This window comes from Dendrobates tinctorius, unplaced genomic scaffold (genome assembly GCF_039654945.1).
Source record: "Dendrobates tinctorius isolate UK_male_01 unplaced genomic scaffold, ASM3965494v1 ptg000398l, whole genome shotgun sequence".
Classification (NCBI taxonomy): domain Eukaryota; kingdom Metazoa; phylum Chordata; class Amphibia; order Anura; family Dendrobatidae; genus Dendrobates; species Dendrobates tinctorius.
This window is the reverse complement of record NW_027362064.1, coordinates 380,031-398,717: the sequence shown is the minus strand read 5'-3', so window position 1 is coordinate 398,717 and position 18,687 is coordinate 380,031. Positions and strand designations below refer to the sequence as shown.

At 42.5% G+C, this 18,687-nt stretch overlaps 1 long non-coding RNA gene across 1 annotated transcript in view; it reads left to right on the top strand.

Annotated features, from left to right (window-relative positions):
* The window catches only part of LOC141076369 (uncharacterized), a 61,705-nt gene that overhangs the window by 704 nt on the left and 42,314 nt on the right, over positions 1-18,687 (top strand). The gene's annotated exons all lie outside the window — the stretch shown is intronic.

The following is an 18,687-nucleotide window of genomic DNA, read 5'->3' as shown; positions in this document are numbered from 1 at the left end:
AGCAATTAGTGTGTGACTAGGTTCCACTCTTGCTGCAAAACCTGATTCATCAAAGCAATTTAGCCAGAATTCTGGCATGAATTACTTTGAAAAATCGCAAGATTTGGGACTTTTAATGCCAGATTCTCCCTGCTTCGCCAAAATGCCCTTTGGTGCCCTTGGTGTGGCCAAGCGGCTTGGTGCACTGCTCCGCCCACTGGTTTTGCATGTTCCACATATCCTCCCTGGTGATTGGCAAGACTGGTTTGCCTTAACTCCAAGCAGGCCAGTGCAGTCAATCACCAGTAGGGCAGGCAGGGCATTCAACTAGTGGGCAGAACAGTGCACTGAGCCTCTTTTCCATGCCCGGCGTGCACCCAGCACCCTAATTAACATGTTTGAATAAGCTTCACTTTCTGCAGAAGAGAGGCAGAAATTAGAACAGTAAGGCCGGAGTCACACTACAGCGAGATACGGCCGAGTCTCGCAGGTTAAAACCAAGCTCTAGCACCGGCACTCCGGAGCGGAGCGTGCAGCTACATGTATTGCTGTGCGGCTGCATGCTCCGCTCCGGAGTGCCGGCGCCAGAGCGTGGTTTTAACCTGCGAGACTCGGCCGTATCTCGCTGTGTGTGATCCCGGCCTAAAGGTGCGATTTTTATAAGGGCTATATCCCCATCAATGATGTGTGCTTCGTTATTACTGACAGTTAGGAATGACGCACTCCCTTTATTTTGAATAGTCAGTCTAGTTCAGTCAATTGTCCTGCAATGTGAATTCTGAGAAAGAAAAACCACTGAATAAGCCAAAAATTAGATCTACTGAGCATTTGTCTCACTTGTGCAGTCTACGTTTTCCTGTAAGGCATTACCATTATAAGACTGTTCTATGACGTTATGGAGAGCAATAGTCTACATATAAAACTAACTCGTGTTCTGCGCTAATGCAATTTTGTTAAAAACGCACTCATCAAGGCCTCATTCCAACGTCTATTTTTCTCACGTACGAAAAAAATGAACTGATTATTTTGAGCACAGTTTGATCAGAGTGAGGTCTGAGTGTCATCAGTTTTTTCCTTACGTGAAAATTGGACCGCACTCAGATGTCAACCGATTATGGTCCAATTTTTTTCACGGACCCTTTGACTTGCATTGCATTGCCGATTAAGATCTGACCCTCAAATCACAATTGGACATGTCTTCACAATTTTCTGCTGAACTTTTAGTTCGCGAAAAATCATTGACATGTGAATGGCTCCATAAACTATCACAGGTACAAGTGCTAAGGATGAAAACCACCAAAAAATCGGATCACACTGTGATCTCACTCTGATTAAACTTTGATTAGAATGTAATTAGCATAATCAGCCCGATTTTCTTAGATGAGAGAAAATACAGTCGTGTGAACCTAGCCTGAAAACCTTCCCTTAGTGCTGTCACATCACACCTGCGCTTCTCTGGATGTCTCTATGGGATTGAGACCAGAGGTACAGAAGGGATAGGGAGAACAAGGAGATTTTTATCGAAGTTCTACAGTTTCTGATACAGGGTTGCAACGATCAATACATTTATAGATAATCCACAAAATACATGCTTTTTTTTTTTTTTTGCAAATACAGATTTATTAGAAAAGATGGGAAAAGGGTGTTACTAGGAATGCTTGTTCTCAATAATCATGCAGTATAAAAGCACCTTAAAGCCTCATTCAGACATTAGTGATTTTTCATCTGCACAAAATGCTGTCCTGGATTCATCAGTGTTTTTTATTCGAGATTCATCAGTGATTTTTATCCGAGTTTAATCAGTCTTTGGTCAGTGTGTAAGTTTTTACCATCAGTGTTTCATCAGTGATTTTCACGTGCAGAAAATAAAATGTATTACAAATCTGCTCCTGAACCTTGCAATGTTAGGCTACTTTCACACTTCAGGCTTTCAGAATCCGGCACCCTGCGGCGGAAATAGGGAAAACCGGATCTGGCGTTATGTGTCGCCGGATCCATTTTTTCTCCATTGAGTTACATTGGTGCCACATGGCCACGCATCGCGTCCAGCTTTTGACGGATACGGCAAAAAGTGACGGTGTGGCTTCTGCAAAAAACGTTACATGTAATGTTTTTTGTTTGTGCCGTACCGCTTTTTTAAACTGCGCATGCCAGGAAGATTTTCTCTGCCATGAATTTTAACCCTGGAAGTGGCAAAAAATCTCTCTCTCTCCCTTTAAGTTTCTGCTCCAGCGTATCCGGCCAAGAAACGCATCCGTTGGCATCCGGTTGTTGCACTACGGAAACGGATCCGTTTTTTAAAACTTTGCAGGTTTACAACTGACGGCAAAAACCTCAAGTGTGGAAGTAGCCTTAATCACAGACAGTACACTAACTGTACACTGACGCCATCTGTGTGCTCTCCGTGACTATCACAGACCCGTAGTCTTCTATGGGTAATATTCATCCGTGATTGTGATACGAAAACAAACATGTCTCTGATATTTACATTGTGAACACTGGGTCCACAAAAAACACAGACTTGTGCACAGCCGCATAGACTATAATGCACAGGTGTTCATTCCGTGAAAACACATACATGAAAAATAGAGGTCTGAATGAGGTCTAAGGTCTGGGTCAGATGTTCGCATTAAAACTAAGGCCAGTCAAATTTTGGATGTGGCCGACTCCAAGAGCTGCTCTGGGAGTTCATCCACATAGAGGAAAAGTGCAGGAGCTGCCAGCTATTTACTTGCACTAGTCTGGTCCATATATTGGACAAAAGGATGCATGCTGCAATTTTTTTTCCATGTAGACCATTGATCCATGTGGAAGTTTGTCCAAATACAAGTGCTTATTATCTCAGTAAATTAGAATAATTAACAAAAAACACCTGCAAAATCTTCCTAAGTGTTTAAAAAGGTCCCTTAGTCTGTTTCAGCAGACTCCACGATCATGGGGAAGACTGTGGATTTGACAGATGTCCAGGAGGCAGTCATTGACACACTCCACAAGGAGGCTAAGCCACAAAAGGTCTTTGCTAAAGAAGCTGGCTGTTCACAGAGTGCTGTATCCAAGCATTTTAATGGAAAGTTGAGTGGAAGGAAAAAGTGTGGTAGAAAAAGGTGCACAAGCAACCGGGATAACTGCAGCCTTGAAAGGATTGTTAAGAAAAGGCTGTTCAAACATTCAAACATGTTGGGGTGATTAACAAGGAGTGGACTGCTGCTGGAGTCATTGCTTCAAGAGCCACCACACAGATTTATCCATGACATGGGCTACAAGTGTCACAGTCCTTGTTTCAAGCCAGCCATGACTAATAGACAATACCAGAAGCCTCTTACCTGGACCCAGGAGAAAAAGAACTGGACTGTTGCTCAGCGGCCCAAGGTGTGGTTTTCAGAAGAAAGTAAATTTTTGCATTTCATTTGGAAATTAAGGTCCCAGAGTCTGGAGGAAGAGTGGAGAGGCCACAATCCAAGCTGCTTGAGGTCTAGAATGAACTTTCCACAATCAGTGATGGTTTCGGGAGCCATGTCATCTGCTGGTGTAGGTCCACTGTATTTTATCAAGACCAAAGTCAGCGTAGACAATACCAATATCTGGTTTAAAAAACAACAGTATCACTGTGCTAGATTGGCCAGCAAACTCACCTGACCTTAACCCCATAGAGAATCTATGGGGTATTGTCAAGAGGAAGATGAGAGACACCAGACCCAACAATGCAGATGAGCGGAAGGTTGCTATCAAAGCAACCAGGGCTTCCGTAACATCTCAGCAGTGCCACAGGCTGATCACCTCCTTGTCACACCACATTGATGCAGTAATGGATGCCAAAGGAGCCCTGACCAAGTATTGAGTGCATTTACTGAACATTAGTGTTGAGCGATACCGTCCGATACTTAAAAGTATCGTATCGGATGGTATCGGCCAATCTAAAAAAAATATCGGGTATCGCCGATTCCGATACCGGAAGTCCCATTCAAGTCTATGGGACTTCCGGTATCGGAATAAGAAAAACCCTATTTTTGCCTTGTACAGCCTCTCTGGGGTCTGTACGGGCCTTTCGGGGGGCTGTGCTGGCCTGCCGGGGGGTCTGTGCAGGCTCCGGTGGTCTGTGCCGGCCTGCCGGGGGGCTGTGCCGGCCTGCCGGTGGTCTGTGCAGGCTCCGGTGGTCTGTGCCGGCCTGCCGGGGGGCTGTGCCGGCCTGCCGGTGGTCTGTGCAGGCTCCGGTGGTCTGTGCCGGCCTGCCGGGGGGCTGTGCCGGCCTGCCGGTGGTCTGTGCAGGCTCCGGGGGTCTGTGCAGGCTTCGTCCGATGGGACTACAAGTCCCATCGGGCGATGCCTGCTACCATGACAGTGATTGACACATTAGCCAATGATGGGACAGTAGTAGTCCCATCATCCGGCTAATGTGTTGAATGTAAAAAAAAAAAAATTTACATGCTACATACATACAACATGCATACTACATATATACTACATGTAACATACATACCACATACATGCTACATACTACATGCATGCTACATACATGCTACATACATACTACATACATAATACATATACTACATATATACTACATGCATGCAACATACATACTACATATATACTACATGTAACATACATACTACATATATACTACATGTAACATACATACTACATACATGCTACATACTACATGCATGCTACATACTACATACATGCTACATACATACTACATACATAATACATATATACTACATGCATGCAACATGCATACTACATATATACTATATATACTACATGTAACATACTACATGCTACATACATGCAACATACACACTACATGCTACATACATGCAACATACATACTACATACATGCTACATTCATGCTACATGCAACATACATACTACATACATGCTACATACATGCAACATACATACTACATACATACTACATACATGCAACATACATACTACATACATGCTACTACATACTGCATACATACTACATACATGCTACATACATACCACATGCATGCAACATGCATACTACATATATACTGCATATATACTACATGCATGCAACATACATATATACTACATACAATACATACATATAGACATACAGTACATATAACATAGAGTACATACTTACCGTCACTTGTCACTTTGATCCCATGTATGTAGTATGTATGTATGTTGCATGTATGTTGCATGTATGTTGCATGTATGTAGCATGTATGTATGTAGTATGTATGTTGCATGTATGTAGCATGTATGTAGTATGTATGTTGCATGTATGTAGCATGAAGTGTGTATGTATGTAGCATGTATGCAGTATGTATGTTGCATGTATGTAGCATGTAGTGTGTATGTTGCATGTATGTAGCATGTATGTAGTATGTATGTTGCATGTATGTAGCATGTAGTGTGTATGTATGTAGCATGTATGTAGTATGTATGTTGCATGTATGTAACATGTAGTGTGTATGTTGCATGTATGTAGCATGTAGTATATATGTAGTATGTATGTTACATGTAGTATATATAGTATATATGTAGTATGCATGTTGCATGCATGTAGTATATATGTTGTATGTATGTTGCATGCATGTAGTATATATGTATTATGTATGTAGTATGTATGTAGCATGTATGTAGCATGTAGCATGCATGTAGTATGTAGCATGTATGTAGTATGTATGTTACATGTAGTATATATAGTATATATGTAGTATGCATGCATGTAGTATATATGTTGTATGTATGTTGCATGCATGAAGTATATATGTATTATGTATGTAGCATGTATGTAGTATGTAGCATGCATGTAGTATGTAGCATGTATGTAGTATGTATGTTACATGTAGTATATATGTAGTATGTATGTTACATGTAGTATATATGTAGTATGTATGTAGCATGCATGTAGTATGTAGCATGTATGTAGTATGCATGTTGCATGTAGTATATATGTAGTATGCATGTTGTATGTATGTAGCATGTAAATTTTTTTTTTTTTTTTTTTACATTCAACACATTAGCCGGATGATGGGACTACTACTGTCCCGTCATTGGCTAATGTGTCAATCACTGTCATGGTAGCAGGCATCGCCCGATGGGACTTGTAGTCCCATCGGACGATGCCTGCACAGACCCCCGGAGCCTGCACAGACCACCAGCAGGCCGGCACAGCCCCCCGGAGCCTGCACAGACCACCGGCAGGCCGGCACAGCCCCCCGGCAGGCCGGCACAGACCACCGGAGCCTGCACAGACCACTGGCAGGCCGGCACAGCCCCCCGGCAGGCCGGCACAGACCACCGGAGCCTGCACAGACCACCGGCAGGCCGACACAGCCCCCCGGCAGGCCGGCACAGACCACCGGAGCCTGCACAGACCACCGGCAGGCCGGCACAGTCCCCCGGATAGTCGGCACAGCCCCCCCGAAGGCCCGAACTGACGGCGCATCATGATGCGCACAGACAGCACATCATGATGACGTCATTTCGGCAGCCAATCAGAGCCACAAAAGTGGCTCATTGCATTTTGGACTTCCGATTCCGGTATCCGATACGAAAAAAGTATCGGTACTCGGTATCGGAATTCCGATACGGCAAATATCGGCCGATACCCGATACTTGCGGTATCGGAAAGCTCAACACTACTGAACATACATTTCAGTAGGCCAACATTTCGGATTTTGAAATAATTGTTTCAAGCTGGTGTTATAAAGTATTCGAATTTACTGAGATAATGACTTTTGGGTTTTCATTGGCTGTAAGCCATAATCATCAACATTAACAGAAATAAACACTTGAAATAGATCACTCTGTAATGACTCTATATAATATACAAGCTTCACTTTTTGTATTAAAGAACTGAAATAAATTAACTTTTTGATGATATTCTCATTTTGTGAGAAGCACTTGTACACTGGTCTTAATTTGGAGGGAAAAGGGGTTTTTATATATATATATAAGAGAACTATGGAAGGAGTTTTAAATTTTTTGAGATAAGGTCCACATGGTTTTGTAATATGAACACCATGTCCTGTAGTGGAAAGGGAAGCCAGCGCTGATTGGCCACAGGGATCACTTGACATAGCAATGTCACATGATCCCTGGGAGAGCCAGTGCCAACACTGGTGGAAAGCGCTGCCACCAGAGGTAAAATTAAGTGTAATTATATTACAAAGGGGGACATATGGATTTATAAGGGGTTGTCAACTACTTTAAATTAGGCTAGAATGGATGAGTGTTCATCCTGTACACCACAAAAGGGGCAATCCTATTCAAATACTTCCTGTACATGGGAGTGATCAGAATTTTTTTGGGCTAAATATCAAATGGATGAAGTTGGATGGACATTACATAATGGGGCCTGTTACAAGAAAATAATTTTTGTCTGGGAAATGTCATAACAACAACTCAAGTAATAAAACTATTCAGACTTAGAGATATTACACGGGAGTAACAGGAGACATACAACATTGGGCTGTTGTACAAAACTGTGGTTGGGGTTATATAGAGCATGCTGAAATCACCTAAAACATAAACATTGGGCATATCAATAAGTGGGGAACCCCACAGTCCTGTACTGCCAAGTCCTATTAGTGTGGGTGGCCACCAGGAGATGTGATGTCCTCGCTGTCAATCTGCAGGAAGAGAAGGCAACATCAGCGTGGCCACATGTAACACTCGATTCTATTGTTTGGGGCAGTGTGAGATGGTGCACAGCGATGCTTTGGAGAACAAAATATTTTTGAAGCCTATAATATTATCCAGAATAGGTATTTTAGGTATAGTCTTACTAGATGCCCAGAGTTCCTGAATAGTGGACTTAGGCTCCTATCGCTAAGTGGTTGCCTAAGCTGAAATCAGAAGTCTGCAGTCACTGTATGAGTCTGACGACTATTGACGAGTTGTGACAGTGTGCAATGTGCACGTTGTCTGTGTGTGATGTGCACACTGTCACAATTCCCATGTATTTATCTGGCTTTTCTCAATTCTCTTCTGTTGTCTTAATGGCACAGTAAAAAAATACGCAAAGTGCAGCCATATGGGATCTGATATACACTACCTGCTACCCTGGTATCTCATATCTGTATGTGTTCCTTATTTTTATATGTTGTTGAATATGGAGCTAATTGCCTGTAATGCAACTACGCACATGGCCATATTTTTTTTTCTTATTTCATGTTCATATTTTCATTTCTCTACACATGTCCTAATAAAACACGTATTAGCTATATTTTTGTATCTTTTAATATCTATAGTTGTTGTGTCTTTGTAACTGATAGTGGGTGAAATTGAAAAATGTGTTGAAAAATATTTACGATGGAAGAAATTAGAATTACTCATCATTTCTGAGTAAAGGATTCCCTCAAATGAGAGTATCTGCGTCATGATGTTGACAATTCTGTGTTCTTCTTGCTAAGACACCCACACCTTATCACACTAATGTTTTCATTCCACTTGACTAAGCCAAGGTCTTCTCTTTTGATTAAGAAAAGGAATGTTTTCATGAACTAATTGAATAATTGTGTCTACTTTGAAGGCACATTAACTTGCAAATGATCTATGTCCAATATTTAGGCTGAATTTCGACCTCCGTGAACTCAACAGCCTCATATGCTATGTCACAGCATCTACATTCAGCTTTTGGCCACATTCACACATTCAGTATTTGGTCAGTAATTTACATCAGTATTTATAAGCCAATACTTGTTTTTTAAAGGGATATTCCAATTTCTTACACTTTTGGCATATGCACAGGGTGCCTGTATGCAGTTGTAAAATTTTGTCAGAATTGTTATAAAAATTAAGAGATTCGTCCTACTTCTGCTCTGACAGCTGTATGCATCAGAGCCTCATTGTTGAAAAAGATGAGGGTCCTATTAGAAAGGAGATCAGAGCAAGTATTCTTCCCATAGAAGTGAATAAAAAAGAGATCCACCCATGTACAGCCACCTATAATACTCAACTTGAGTGTGGCAGCCAAGGGTGTGGGGCTGGGAACCTCTGTGCTGGATATACAGGTGCTTCTCACAAAATTAGAATATCATCAAAAAGTTTATTTATTTCAGTTCTTCAATTCAAAAAGTGAAATTCAAATTATATAGAGTCATTACAAACAGAGAGATCTTTTTCAAGTGTTTATTCCTGTTACTATTGATAATTATGACTTACAGCCAATGAAAACCCAAAAGTCATTATCTCAGTAAATTAGAATACTTTATAACATCAGCTTGAAAAATGATTTTAAAATCCAAAATGTTGGCCTACTGAAATGTATGTTCAGTAAATACACTCAATACTTATTTGGGGCTCTTTTTGCATCAATTACTGCATCAATGCGGAGTGGCATGGAGGCGATCAGCCTGTGGCACTGCTGAGGGGTTATGGAAGCCCAGGTTGCTTTGATAGCAGCCTTCAGCTCATCTGCATTGTTGGGTCTGGTGTCTCTCATATTCCTCTTGACAATACCCTATAGATTCTTTATGGGTTTAAGGTCAGGCGAGTTTACTGGCCAATCAAGCACAGAGATACTGTTGTTTTCAAACCAGGTATTGGTACTTTTGGCAGTGTGGACAGGTGCCAAGTCCTGCTGGAGAATGAAATTTCCATGTCCAAAAAGCTTGTCGGCAGAGAAAAGCATGAAGTGCTCTAAAATTTCCTGGTAGATGGCTGCGCTGACTGTGGTCTTGATAAAACAGAGTGGCCCAACACCAGCAGATGACATGGCTCCCCAAACCATCACTGATTGTGGAAACTTAACACTAGTCCTTAAGCAGCTTGGATTGTGGCCTCTCCACTGTTCGTCCAGACTCTGGGACCTTGATTTCCAAATGAAATGCAAAATTTATTTTCCTTGTGGAGTATGAAAGTGACTGTCTTCTGCAAACAGAGAGAAACAGCAAAATGGCATTGGACCTGTTGAAGCGTGTGTAATGCGAAACAGCTGTAGTCTTTTTCCCTGCTTGTTGCTCACGTACCTAGCCCTCATGCTGACCTTGTCCAACTAATTCAATAAAGGACTATGGTTTTTTAATGGATTCCACGAGTGCTGCTGTGGCGCCCCCAGGAGTATGGTCGCCACAGTGGCATTGCCTTCCTCCTAGGGAGAGTGATGTCACGCCTGGAAGCAATGAAGGGTCTCTCTGGTAGTTAACCATAACATGCAACACTGTTCCCACTCCGGGCCAGCAGAGGGAGCTCTGAACCAGAATTGGGGGAAGAGCGCTCTCTGAGGGCCAGGAAGGGAAATTAGTCAGTTGGTGTGAGGAGGGCGTCGTGTACAGACGTGGAGAAGAGCTGGGGAGACTGAGGAAAGTGGAGAGCTCAGTCCCAGTGATAGCGCATGATCTGGAGCCTGGTCTCCAAGGGTGTATGGATACTAACGGTCCTGCACCAGAAACCAGAGGAATAGGAGGCTGTAAATGCTCTATTCCCACATAATCCTCGGAGGCACAACAGCGACGGGTGAGCCAAGAGAGATAGAAGGCTACGGCTGTCTGCCATGCGAGTGGAGTGTGGATAACATCAGAAAGGAGGAACTCCAGTGTAACTCAGTACTGGGAGTACTTCATAGAGAGCGCTAGTAAGGAGACTGCACAACCCATCTGCCAGAGTGATTCCTGATTTGCTTCCAGGCTAACCAGCTCCTGTGCCATCTGTACTCAGGACCCTGGACTGCATTTGCCAAGTAAAGGTAAAGAAACTGCAACCTATTGTGTCCTTGCCTTCTTGCTGCAACCTCCCCGGCACTGCCACATCTCTGTGCCTGCACCTTCCTTCCCAACACCCATCTACACTGCCCTGGGACAACAACCCTGCCTGTGGATGGTTATAACATCTTGGCTGCACCACACCATCTGTCCCAGCGGATCTGTCTGCAGCGTCGGCTTGACATCTTCATTACCGAACACCACAGGTGGCGTCACGAATCATCTATTCATAAACTTTATTCCATCACTTCACTCCCTTACATGGACGCCCAGGGCCACGGACCGGGTCACCGCTACTGTGGCACTTCCCTGTGAAATACCGGCCCGGTACCGAGTACCCCACTGGCCTGGCTGGCGATCCACTGCATTTTTCTTCATTTAGTGACTGTCTTCTGGATATCTGTCAAGTCAGCAGGTGTTTTGTTAATTTTTCTAATTTACTGAGATAATGAATTTTGGGTTTACTTTGGCTGTAAGCCATAATCATCAACATAAACAGAAATAAACACACAGTGACAGCTCCGTGCTGACAGCGGTCAGTGACAGCTGTCTGGCACGGCTATTGATGCAGGAATCCATTTCAGCACCGGTACCTTCACTGTTATCGGTCAATCTGACTGATTGATCACAGTATGTTATCACCGGGAAGTGCTGAAGCACTTCCCTACATGATCACTGCGGGGGTTCAGCGCAGTTGACAGCCAAACTCCTGTGGTACAGCCAGGTTCGGTGCCCACACAATGCTGGCTGATTAACCCTCCAGATGCCACAATCCACAGTGATCGCCACATTTGCAAGGTTGAGAGGGAGGGGGCGCCGCATCTGTAACAACCCAATCTATAAAACTGTCAAACTATTTGTCCCCTAAAGTGAACGCTGTAAAAAAATTAAATAAAACATGGCAAAAAATGATGGTTTTTCATTATAGCGCTGTAAAAAAGTTGAATAACATGCAGTCAAAAAGACCAATGTAAATAAATATGGTATCTCTGAAAATGTCATCTTGTCCCACAAAAAACAAGCCGCCACACAGTTCCATTAGAGGAAAAATAAAACAGTTGTAGCTCTCAGAATACAGCGATGCAAAAACAATATTTTTTCTATGAAATAGTTTTTATTGTGTGAAAGCGGCAAAACATTAAAAAATGATATAAATGTGGTATCGCTGTAATCGTACTGATACAAAGAATAAAGCTGCCTTATCATTTTTACCACACGGTGAATGACATTAAAAAAACAAATACAATTCCTGAATGGCTGGTATATACATTATATAGGTGATACTGCAACGATACACAGCAGTTACAATATCACCTATATAATGATTATACAGCAGTCGCAGTATCACCTATATATTCTATGTGATACTGTGACTGCTGTATATACATTATATAGGTAATACTGCAACTACTGCATATACAATATATAGTTGATACTGTGACTGCTATATACATTATGTACAGTGGGGCAAAAAAGTATTTAGTCAGTCAGCAATAGTGCAAGTTCCACCACTTAAAAAGATGAGAGGCGTCTGTAATTTACATCATAGGTAGACCTCAACTATGGGAGACAAACTGAGAAAAAAAAATCCAGAAAATCACATTGTCTGTTTTTGTTTCATTTTATTTGCATATTATGGTGGAAAATAAGTATTTGGTCAGAAACAAAATTTCATCTCAATACTTTGTGATATATCCTTTGTTGGCAATGACAGAGGTCAAACGTTTTCTGTAAGTCTTCACAAGGTTGCCACACACTGTTGTTGGTATGTTGGCCCATTCCTCCATGCAGATCTCCTCTAGAGCAGTGATGTTTTTGGCTTTTCGCTTGGCAACACGGACTTTCAACTCCCTCCAAAGGTTTTCTATAGGGTTGAGATCTGGAGACTGGCTAGGCCACTCCAGGACCTTGAAATGCTTCTTACGAAGCCACTCCTTCATTGCCCTGGCGGTGTGCTTTGGATCATTGTCATGTTGAATGACCCAGCCACGTTTCATCTTCAATGCCCTTGCTGATGGAAGGAGGTTTGCACTCAAAATCTCACGATACATGGCCCGATTCATTCTTTCATGTACCCGGATCAGTCGTCCTGGCCCCTTTGCAGAGAAACAGCCCCAAAGCATGATGTTTCCACCACCATGCTTTACAGTAGGTATGGTGTTTGATGGATGAAACTCAGTATTCTTTTTCCTCCAAACACGACAAGTTGTGTTTCTACCAAACAGTTCCAGTTTGGTTTCATCAGACCATAGGACATTCTCCCAAAACTCCTCTGGATCATCCAAATGCTCTCTAGCAAACTTCAGACGGGCCCGGACATGTACAGGCTTAAGCAGTGGGACACGTCTGGCACTGCAGGATCTGAGTCCATGGTGGCGTAGTGTGTTACTTATGGTAGGCCTTGTTACTTTGGTCCCAGCTCTCTGCAGTTCATTCACTAGGTCCCCCCGCGTGGTTCTGGGATTTTTGCTCACCGTTCTTGTGATCATTCTGACCCCACGGGGTGGGATTTTGCGTGGAGCACCAGATCGAGGGAGATTATCAGTGGTCTTCTATGTCTTCCATTTTCTAATTATTGCTCCCACAGTTGATTTCTTCACTCCAAGCTGGTTGGCTATTGCAGATTCAGTCTTCCCAGCCTGGTGCAGGGCTACAATTTTGTTTCTGGTGTCCTTTGACAGCTCTTTGGTCTTCACCATAGTGGAGTTTGGAGTCAGACTGTTTGAGGGTGTGCACAGGTGTCTTTTTATACTGATAACAAGTTTAAACAGGTGCCATTACTACAGGTAATGAGTGGAGGAAAGAGGAGACTCTTAAAGAAGAAGTTACAGGTCTGTGAGAGCCAGAAATCTTGATTGCTTGTTTCTGACCAAATACTTATTTTCCACCATAATATGCAAATAAAATGAAACAAAAACAGACAATATGATTTTCTGGATTTTTTTTTCTCAGTTTGTCTCCCATAGTTGAGGTCTACCTATGATGTAAATTACAGACGCCTCTCATCTTTTTAAGTGGTGGAACTTGCACTATTGCTGACTGACTAAATACTTTTTTGCCCCACTGTATGTGATACTGTGATTGCTGTGTATAATTACAGTATTACCTATGTAACATATATACAGCAGTATCACCTATATAATGTACTTACAGCAGAGTTGCAGTATCACCTTTATAATGTATATATAGCAGTCGCAGTATCACCTGTATATTGTATATATAGCAGTCATAGTATCACCTGTATAATGTATAGACTAATGTATATACATTATGTATGTGATACTGCGACTACTGTATATACAATATACAGTGGGGAAAAAAGTATTTAGTCAGCCATCAATTGTGCAAGTTCTCCCACTTAAAAAGATGAGAGAGGCCTATATTTGACATCATAGGTAGACCACAACTATGAGAGTCAAAATGAGAAAACAAATCCAGAAAATCACCTTGTCTGATTTGGCAAGATTTATTTTTCAAATTATGGTGGAAAATAAGTATTTGGTCATTAACAAAAGTTTATCTCAATATTTTGTTATACCGTATATACTCGCACATAAGCCAAGATTTTCAGCCCATTTATTGGGGCTGAAAGTCCCCCTCTCGGCTTATACGCGAGTCATATACCAGGGGGTCGGCGGGGGAGGGGGGCGGGGCTGTCAGGTCATACTTACCCCCTCCTGGCACAGTCTCTGCAGCCCCCCTGCTTCTCCCAGTCTGAGGCTCCTTCCTTCAGCGGTCACATGGTACCGCTCATTAAAGTCATGAATATGCGCATATTTATTACTTTAATGAGCGGTACCACGTGACCACTGAAGGAAGGAAACACAAAAAGAAAGCACAGAATGACAAACGTGCAAAAATACTCTGTAGTAAAAAATATAACAGTAGTGCTAGTAATAAGATGATAACAAATACAGGGTATTTAGTCGATACGTTTTTTGCAAAAAATGTATACCAAGCCACTCCACCTCGTCATGGTAGCCCTTAATGGAGCAGTCCCTATCTAATGTATTTAAAACCTGAACATGTGAACAGTACCTAAATGAGCAGGATTCAGACAGGCACTTCCTGATGTGGGCATGTGGTGTAAGATGGCTTTTTATGTGCATGCCACACAAGAGAGGGGTGGGAATCTCCCAAACCATTCATAAGCAAGGAAATAATGGATTAAAAACACATGTGACAAGCACAAATGTAAACAGGTCGGTCGGACAGTGTTCACACTACTCACTGACTGAAACACAAAAAGAAAGCACAGAATGACAAACGTGCAAAAATACTCTGTAGTAAAAAAACAGTAGTCAGCTAGTGCTAGTAATAAGATGATAACAAATACAGGGTATTTAGTCGATACGTTTTTTGCAAAAAATGTATACCAAGCCACTCCACCTTGTCATGGAAGTGCATTGAGCAGCAAGGTGGTGTGCTGGTAAAAGGGGAAAAAAAAACAAAAAACTCTTTTAAATCTTCTTCCTGAGCAAGTGTGAACGAGCTGAGTGTGACCTGAGCGTAAGTGCGAACTGTGGTAAGTGTGTGACTTGAAATTCAGTGACTTTAGATTCAGGGAGTTTCCAAGGGAGGTCTTACTGAATTGCTGTTATATTAATACTTTTTTTTTTTTTTTTTAATTTATTTTTGCTTATCTTATTGTCTGGTGCAATCCCCATTAGGATGTGCTCCACTATTGCCAATGCCATCCAGTGCACGTCTTGCCGCATGTATGAAATCCTTGAACAGCCGGTCGAGGGTGCATACTGCTGTGCAAGATGTGAGCACGTTGTGCATTTGGAAGCCCAGATACTGGATCTAAATGTGCAGCTGGCAACACTGAGATCCATAGACAATATGGAAAGGAGTCTTCTGCTCACTGAGCAGATGCTCAATGGGATAGATGAGGGGGGGGATGCTAGGTTGGAGCTGCAGGACAATGAAGCAGCTAGCTGGGTGACAGTTAGAAGGCGGGGTAGAGGGAAGAGTGCCAGGGAGGCTAGTCCTGATCTGGCACACCCCAATATGTTTGCTAAGTTGGCAGATGAGGGGAGTGTTAGTGCAGGAGTAGCACTGCTGCAGCAAGGCATGTCCTCTGAAAGCCGGAGGAGTGTCTGCTCCAGTAAGGGGGGAAATAGGAGAGCAGGGCAGGCCAGACAGGTTCTGGTAGTGGGAGACTCAATTATTAGGGGAACAGATAGGGCAATCTGTCACAAAGACAGGGATCGTCGAACGGTGTGCTGCCTACCTGGCGCTCGAGTCCGACACATCGCTGATCGGGTTGACAGATTACTGGGAGGGGCTGGAGAGGATCCAGCGGTCATGGTGCACATTGGCACAAATGACAAAGTTAGAGGTAGGTGGAAGGTCCTTAAAGATGATTTCAGGGAATTAGGCTGTAAGCTTAAAGCAAGGACCTCCAAGGTGGTATTTTCGGAAATACTTCCTGTACCACGTGCCACGCCAGAGAGGCAACGGGAGATTAGGGAGGTTAATAAGTGGCTCAGGAATTGGTGTAGGAAGGAGGGGTTTGGGTTCCTGCAGAACTGGGCCGACTTCTCAGTTGGCTACAGGTTCTACGCTAGGGACGGGCTGCACCTCAATGGGGAGGGTGCCGCTGTGCTGGGGGAGAAAATGGCTAGAAGGTTGGAGGAGTGTTTAAACTAGGGACGGGGGGGAGGGTATTCCTTTTATAGGAGGGGAAGACAGTGCAGATAGAGACCTGGGCACAAATAATGACATTGGGGGTGGAGGTGGCATGGGGGGTGGGGTTAGAACAGTTAATAATTTAAGAAAGAATAGAGGTACAGAGAGATACATAAAGTGCATGTATACTAATGCCAGAAGTCTCGCCAACAAAATGGAGGAATTGGAGTTAATGTTGTTGGAACATAATTATGACATGGTGGGGATATCTGAGACATGGCTGGATGAGAGCCATGACTGGGCTGTTAATTTACAGGGCTATAGTCTGTTCAGAAATGACCGAACAAATAAGCGAGGGGGAGGCGTGTGTTTATATGTAAAATCATCCTTAAAACCCATCCTTCGTGATAATATATATGAATCTAATGAAAATGTAGAGTCCCTGTGGGTAGAGATAAGGGGAGGGGGGAAAAATAATAAATTACTGATAGGGGTTTGTTATAAATCTCCAAAAATAATGGAAGCTACAGAGAATATCCTCATAAAGCAAATAGATGAAGCAGCGACTCAAGGAGAAGTCATTATTATGGGGGACTTCAACTACCCTGAAATACATTGGGGAACCGAAACCTGCAGTTCCAGCAAAGGTAATAGGTTTCTGACAACGATGAGAGACAATTACCTTTCACAACTGGTTCAGGACCCAACAAGAGGGGGGGCACTGCTTGACCTAATATTAACCAACAGGCCAGACCGCATATCAAATGTAAGGGTTGAGGGTCACTTGGGTAATAGTGATCACAAATTAATAAGTTTTCATGTATCCTTTAATAAGATGTGTAGTAGAGGGGTTACAAGGACACTAAACTTCAGGAAGGCAAATTTCCAACGGATGAGAGATGATCTTGGTGCAATTAACTGGGACGATATCCTGAGACATAAAAATACACAAAGAAAATGGGAGACGTTTATTAGCATCCTGAATAGGACCTGTGCACAATATATACCGTATGGGAATAAACATGCGAGAAATAGGAGGAAACCACTATGGCTAAATAGAGCTGTAAGGGGCGCAATAAGAGATAAAAATAAAGCATTTAGAGAATTAAAGCAAGTAGGTAGTGATGAGGCATTAAATAAATACAGAAGATTAAATAAATTCTGTAAAAAGCAAATCAAGACAGCAAAGATTGAGACAGAGAGACTTATTGCCAGAGAAAGTAAAAATAATCCCAAAATATTCTTTAACTACATAAATAGTAAGAAGCTAAAAAATGATAGTGTTGGTCCCCTTAAAAATAGTCTGGGTGAAATGGTGGATGAGGATGAGGAAAAAGCCAATATGCTAAATAACTTTTTTTCAACAGTATTTACACAAGAAAATCCCATGACGGATAACATGATCAGGGATAAAAATTCTCCATTAAATGTCACCTGCTTAACCCAGCAGGAAGTACGGCGGCATCTACAAATCACTAAAATTGACAAATCCCCGGGCCCGGATGGGATACACCCCCGAGTACTGCAGGAATTAAGCACAGTCATAGATAGACCACTATTTTTAATCTTTAAAGATTCCATAATAACAGGGTCTGTACCACAGGACTGGCGTATAGCAAATGTGGTGCCAATATTCAAAAAGGGGACAAAAACTGAACTTGGAAATTATAGGCCAGTAAGTTTAACCTCAACTGTGGGTAAAATCCTGGAGGGTTTTCTAAGAGATACTATACTGGAGTATCTGGAGAAGAATAACCTTATGACCCAATATCAACATGGGTTTACAAGAGACCGTTGCTGTCAGACTAATCTGATAAGCTTTTATGAAGAGGTAAGTTCCGGACTGGACCAAGGGAATGCAGTGGACGTGGTGTACATGGACTTTTCAAAAGCTTTTGATACGGTGCCACACAAAAGGTTGATACATAAAATGAGAACAATGGGGATAGGGGAAAATATGTGTAGGTGGGTTAAGAGCTGGCTCAGGGATAGGAAACAAAGGGTGGTTATTAATGGAGCACACTCGGACTGGGTCACGGTTAGCAGTGGGGTACCACAGGGGTCAGTTTTGGGCCCGCTTCTTTTTAACATATTTATTAATGACCTTGTAGGGGGCATAGAGAGTAGAATTTCAATATTTGCAGATGACACTAAACTCTGCAGGGTAATTAATACAGAGGAGGACAATTTTATATTACAGGAGGATTTATGTAAACTAGAAGCTTGGGCTGATAAATGGCAAATGAGCTTTAATGGGGATAAATGTAAGGTCATGCACTTGGGTAGAACGAACAAGTTGTATAATTATGTGCTTAATTGTAAAACACTGGGCAAAACAGTCACTGAAAAAGACCTGGGTGTATGGGTGGACGACAAACTCAC